Source organism: Sminthopsis crassicaudata, chromosome 4 (assembly GCF_048593235.1).
Source record: "Sminthopsis crassicaudata isolate SCR6 chromosome 4, ASM4859323v1, whole genome shotgun sequence".
NCBI classification, from domain to species: domain Eukaryota; kingdom Metazoa; phylum Chordata; class Mammalia; order Dasyuromorphia; family Dasyuridae; genus Sminthopsis; species Sminthopsis crassicaudata.
The window spans coordinates 53445359-53452559 of record NC_133620.1 but is presented as its reverse complement, the minus strand read 5'-3'; positions in this window follow the sequence as shown (position 1 = coordinate 53452559).

Sequence of the window (7201 nt, the reverse complement as noted above, 5' to 3'; positions counted from 1 at the left end):
CCCAATGTCACACAATCCATCTATGTCAGAGGTGGTACTTGAATTTAGATTTTACTGGTTTTGAGAGCATCTCCCTTTCCACTATTCACACTGCTTCTCATAAAAAATTGGAGAATATTTCTAATGATTTTAAGAAGGAAGAAGGAAATGCACATTCTTTAGTGCAGGAACTTACAAACTGATTCTTAGATCTTATTTTCAAACTTATTTTTATATCTTCAATATATATATATATTCCTAAATTATAATATAATTATAAACATTTAAATTATAGATGTTTTTCTGAACTGCATATTCCACTGCTCTCTTTTCCTGTTGATGGGAAGTGTCCCTTTCTAATGTTTCCTCATAACTTTTGTTTCAGTAGATGGCATCCAAGCTGAAGACATCAGTCATCTCTCTCACCATCATTACCCATGACTAGGCACTAAGTTTAACTCTTTCACTCCATTTTTTTGTCCCTAATCTTAGTTTCCCATTTCAGATCCTTGTTACTAACCACTTGGGCTATTGTGTTTAAAGTCTTTCATAATCTGGCCCTTCCTTATTTTACCAGCATTCAGGGGACTCTCACATGTTCCAAATTGTCTTCATACAGTTGTATGATACTCCTGCCCCCTATGCCTGGAATTCACTTCTTCCCCCACTGCTCCACCTCTTAGATTAGATTTTAATAAATGAGAAAAAAAACCTCAACAAACTATTGATGTGAGAAACATCCCAGAATCAGCTAGACAATTGACTTGGTTGAACCAAGATAGAACAGAAAATAATGTGAAACTAATATGACAAGCAATTAAATGACTTACTCCTGAAATGTTTAAACAAGTTATTGTTTGCAAAAAATGGATAGCAAGCAATTTCGTCAACATTAGTTATGATTTTTTACAGAACTTTTAACAGATGAAAATCAATTGCCATAATGTGACCAAAAGAGACAAAAGGATACCTTAGTCAGCAAACACTTGACAAATAGAGCAACTGAAGGTAGCCCTGGTTAAAACATTAAAAAAGTAATAACTCTTGTAAGGAAGAATGATGGAAATTTGGAGGCAGTTCCTTCCAGATGACTGCTGTTTAGTTTCACCAAACTTTCATTACTTGGGGTTTTTACTCTATTTCTTCACTTTGTTTTGAAATTTTCAACAAGTCAAGAGGGAACTGAAGGATAACACCAGAATGAGGATAATAAGCTAAAGAAAAATGGAAATGGCCTGCAAGGATTTTCATAAATTATTTCCACCATTAAAGATGGTATAATCATCTCAGTGAATCTCATAGTTCTAGATGTGCTTATAAAAGGCAAATGCCACTAAAAAAAAATAAAATGGAAAAAAGTAGTTGTTTGTATCAAATATAGGGAGAGGAGAGCCACATTAGACATGTCAATTGTGAAGACATTCAAGGATTAATCCACAAAATGAAGGAGGAAGGGGTAAGATACCCAAAACAATGGAAAAAACCTTGATGTTATTGATGCCCTGGAAAGGTAACGGGTACATTCAGCTACTAACTGAGAGGCCTCTTTTCTCATATATACACAATTATAAGTGAATTATCTTAGTGAAGACATAAGAAACTATTAGTAAGAAACATGCTGCCTTTTTACAAGCAGTATTTTGGCATTCTACATCTTTTCTGAATACTATTAGCAGAAAGATGAGATAATTTCACTATGTTGGTTGTTAATTGTGAAAAAGTATGTGATTTGGTTGAACAAAATGCTGTCTTGGAATTTGTCTTCTACAAGGTGTCTCAGAAACCATTCAGGATTCCTTGAATGATATAAGATAATAATCAGTAACTTCCTGATCATAAACATTAGGCAAGGCAGAGCATAAAATAGGAAGATTTTTGTTGCTGTGTTAAAGGAGATCCAATTTGAAAGTCCAAATTGAAGAAGGGATTCCCTATGATAGATGAGATTCTCTAGGTTATCTTGTGAACAGGTGATAAGTTGATTTCAGCAAGTCTTGAAATATTGAAATGCTTGAAGGAAAATATTTTGTTAAACTTAAATTTTGTTTTCAGTTCCAAATCATCTCCCACTTCTCTCTTCCTCTATCCATTGTGAAGGCACTCTCCTATCCATTACAAATATGTGTAGTCATGCAAAACAAAATTTTCGCACTAGCCATATTCCTTTAAAAAAAGGACTAAGAATGGAAGAAAAAAAATGCTTCATTTCTTCTTCTGGAGAGTCAATTTCATCTGACTCCTTTAGAATTGTGGTAGGTCATTGTAATGATCAGGAGGAGTCTTTCAATTGATTATATTATTGCACATACTGTGTATAAATTGTTTTCCTGTTTCTGCTTATTTCACTTTGCATCAGTTCATATGAGACTTCCTAACTTCTTCAAAAATCCATCTTTTAAAATACCAGTATTAGATTGGTAGGATGTAGCTGTGAGATATGGAATATCAGTCTCCAGAAACTAAAAATGAATATGGCAGAAAATGATGGAGGATCATATGCTGAATGTAAGCATTCTGCAAAATTACAAATAAGGAACTTTAGAAACAACTTGAATAAAAAGTCATCAGAGCAAGTATGCAGAAAGAGAAAATGAGCTGGCAAAAACAAGAGGCAACAGATTGATGGATGACCCCTATGGACCCAGATGGTCTCCTGATTACAGGACAGAGGAAGACCTCTAAAGGATATTCTGATGAACTTAAGGGAAGACATGGAAAAGTTGTAAAGGGAAGAAGGGCACAGATTTATTTGAGCATAGGAGGTGAGCATTATGTTATGTCCCTATTTCATATAAACTACTTGTGTAATGGAAAATGTTTTAGATTTGGAATTAGATTAAATGTTAACCTTGGTAAGTGACTTGACTTCTTAGGCTTATCTTTAAAATGAGAGCTATAGTATATGACCAGAGGACTCCTATCTCTAAATCTATGGTCCTGAATTTCAGCCAAGAAACTTTCTGTTTCTTGATTTCAGTCTGTCCTCTTACATCACATTGCCTTGGAGCATGCTGCCCTTATGTACTCTCGGGGCAATTAGAACTGGGCTTCTTGCCATTCTTTGATCTTACCTTGACATCTACTGTCTCTGCATTTGCAAATACCAGCCTTCCCTCTCACCTCCAAGCAGAATAATTCTTAGGAGCTTTTCCTTTGGAGATTCCTTCAGGATCCTTCTCAACTACCTTCTTCATGAAACCTTTCCTATCTGTCCCTAATTAGAAGTATAGCATCCTCAAAGCTTTTATGGAATAGTTCTTGTTTTCTATGAACTCATGTTTTGTCTTGCATTATAGTCATACCTATGTATGTGCTTACCTCCCCTACTGCACCATGAGCTTTTTTAGATTAAAAACTGGCATTTTTCACATCTGTAATTCCAGCAGCTTTATTGTTATTCAATTGTTTCAGTCATGTCTAACCCCATTTTTTTTGTTTGTTTGTTTGCTGAGACAGTTGGGGTTAAGTGACTTGCTCAGGGTCATACAGCTAGGAAGTGTTAAAAGTCTGAGACGAGATTTGAACTCAGGCCCTCCTGAGCTGATGGATATAAAACTTCACAGATGAGGAAACTAAGGCAAATATTGTAAAGTAACTTACCTGGAGTCACACAGCCAGGAAGGAAGTGTCTGAGGCCAGATTTGAACTCAGGAAGATGAATCTTCCCGACTCCAAGATTTGCACTTTTGTTTACTGCATAGTAGATATTTAAAATCTCTTGCTGTGGAAATAATTGCTCTTATAGGCCAAAAATTGCATTGATATTTTAAGTGCCATATTATACTATTGGTATATTGAAACATGCAATGCAAGTTCTATGATTAATTAATGCTATGAATAATTAATACTTATGTAAATAATTCCCAGATTTTTTTTGCCACAGAAACTTTTTTTTTTTTTTTTTTTTTTTTTTTTTACCATGTTTCTCCCATCTTTTGTTGTGGAGTTTTGTTTTATTTTAATTTAAACCACAAGTACATTTGCCACTTTATTCTTCTTGACTTAATGGCTTTTTGTATCCTGATTCTGTTCATTCAATGTATGTTTTGCTATGGCTTTGACTGAGATCATGATATCTCTGTCTTTTTAAGTTTAGCTATAACATTTTTGCTTCAGATTCCACCCTAGGCATTTATTTTAACTAGTGTATCTTTCTGTTTCAAGTGTTTTCTTACAAACAACATGTATATATTTTAAATTTATTTTTCTAAATACATGTAAAGATAGTTTTCAACATTCATTTTTGTAAGATTTTGTGTTCAACTTTTTTTCTCCTTCCTTCTCTGTCCTTCCCTCTCCCCAAGACAGCAAGCAATCTGATACAGGTTAAATATGTGCAATTCTTTTAAATATATTTCCATATTTGTCATGTTGTGCAAAAAATAATCAGACCAAAAGGAGAAAAAAACACAAGAAAGAAAAAAGCAAACAAAAAAAAAAAGGTGAAAATACTGTTTCTATTCACATTCAGTCTCCATAGTTGTCTCTCTAGAGTCTCCAAGTCTATTGGAATTGCCTTGAATCAACCTATATAAGTAATATATAGTTGGATTCCGGTTTCTAATCTATTCTTCTTTCCTTTTCCACTTTATGGGCAAGCTTATCCCACTCCCATTCAAAGTTGTTATTGTTAATTGTGTGTTTCCATTCAATTCTCTTATTTTTTCATTCTCTTTTTCTTGTCCCCTCTTTATGAGTTTGATTTTGTTTCTGATGAATCCCTCATCCATAAATGTGATAAGCATGGTACAGAGCAGAAAGGTTTGGATTTGACATTAGAGGACATGGTTCAAATCATTGATTCTATCACTCAACCACTTGGATAAATCATTTAACATTTGCAGTTCCAAGGCAGAGAGACAGCCTTTTGTCATATTCTTAAATATCCTCATCTAGTTCACTATCAATTCATTAATAATCATGTGCACATAGTTTCCCCCCCCCCACCCCCCAGGCTGGGGTTAAGTGACTTGCCCAGGGTCACACAGCTAGGACGTGTTAAGTGTCTGAGACCAGATTTGAACTCAGGTCCTCCTGAATTCAAGGCTGGTGCTCTATCCATTGTGCCACCTAGCTGCCCCAATCATGCGCATATAGTACACATTCTGATATTTAAACCAAGGCAGGCAAGCTGATCTCTGGACTTCTTATAAGAAGAAAAAGGGAAATCACTAGGAAATCAGCCCAGAACAGAAGTATCTCTCGATTTTATGCTGTTAAGAAGTCTCAGATCCCTCAAGCTTTTCACTCTTCAGAGTCAGAAAGAACTGAGTTCAAAAGTGACCTTAGACACTTATTGTCTTTTTGATTTTGGGCAAATCATTTAACCTCTTTGTGCTTCAGGTTTCTCAACTATGAAATAAGCAAAAACACCCAGCACCTTCACAGTAGACTCTTAATAAATGCTTGTCCCTCTCCACCAATATAATAAAAAGGGCTTTAAATTATAAGGGATGGTAGAGACAAGACTCTGTGTGTGTGTGTGTATACACACACACACACACACACACACACACACACACACACACACACACATATATATTATACAAGTTAGATAAAATAGAGAAAGTATGAAGAAGAAAGAACAATAATAAATGAGACAAGCAGAAGGTCACAGGAGATGAAAGAAAACCAGCTTGATTGTTGTGCAACCCATTATGTCACAAATGTCTATAATTTAGCCAACAAACAATAGGCCCTAATACAAGAAGGCAAATTTGAACTCGGAAGTTATCACATGGGCTTGGTTATAACTAGCTCACAGCTTATTACCATACCTTATAGGATAGCTTATTCAGAAGAAACAGCCTGCATAATGTGTCCTTAATCCTATAATTTCAGAATAATCCAATAAACTGTTCTTTCTTCCCAAGATCTTTTAGTATTTCTAGATTTCTTGAGAAACTTAGAATTTGGGAATTCATGAAGTAACTAATTTCCAATTATGTTAAAATCTATTTTCAGGATTATTATGAATTTAACAAAAAGCCAAATAAGATGGGCTTTTCCATTTATATGGTACGGCAGAAAAAAGAGGATTATATAGTTAATTTTGCCATAGCAGTTGCTTTGAAAATGTAAGTTTGTTCCAGAACAATTGATATATTAGGCAATATTTTGATTATAATGTGAATTTCATGTATGCTTTTGTGTGATTTTGTCATCTAATTCACCACATCACCTTCACAATAACTGCATCACTTCACAATAACTCAGAACTTCTACAAGGCAAAACTTCAGTTCTATTTCAAAGTATAATGTAATATTTACTTATACTTTTTAGTGCAGAGCCAAGAATGATCATGCCCTTTCCCCACCTTCTGCTGGGGCCTCTGCCCCTGAGATTTAGAGTTGCTACCTGTCCAACCTATGGGAGACTTTGCCGACCCAGGTCCATGGGAATTGTGTTAGTAGCCCAAAGTTGGTAATGCAACACTATTTCTTGTACTATTTATATACTTCTTAACAATTTAACGTGTATCAGCTTCTATTTCAATTTTTAAAAATGTATCACTAATGAAGTTTTTAAGTATTATGTATCTATCTGATCCCATTCCCTCATAAGTCTTGTGGTTTTTGTTGCACAATTTTGCATAGTGCTATGATTTTTCAGAGCACAATTGTTTTATTATAATAGAATTGTTTGTGGAGCCCAGATCTCCACAGCTTGTTTTTCTTTTTAAATAGATAAGTTCAATTTTCTGCTTATTGAAACTTTTTTTCTAGCCTTTTTAAAGTCTTTCAATATTTTCCTTTATATTGCTGTTATTGTACAAATCATTCTTTTAGTTTTGCTCACCTCCCTGAGCATCATTTCATACACATCTTTCTATATTCTCTGAAACCATATATTTTATAATTTCTTATGCCACAATAATGTTCCATTATATCCATATATCATAATTTATTTATTTGCTTTTTATACCATAATTTATTTAGCCAATTCTCAATAGATGGGTACCTCTTTAGTTTCTAGGTCTTTGAAATTGCAAAAAGTGTTGCTATAAATATTTTTATCCTTATGGATCTCTTTTCTCTTTCTTAGATCTCTTCGATAATAGGCTTAGTGGGCTTAATGATGGTATTGAAGGGAATGCATAATTTAGTGACTATTAGAGAACATTCCAAACTGATTTCCAGAAAGGCTATACCAATATATTAGTATACCTGGTTTCCCCTCAGTTTCTCCAACAATTGTCATTTTCTTTTCTTTTTGCCATCT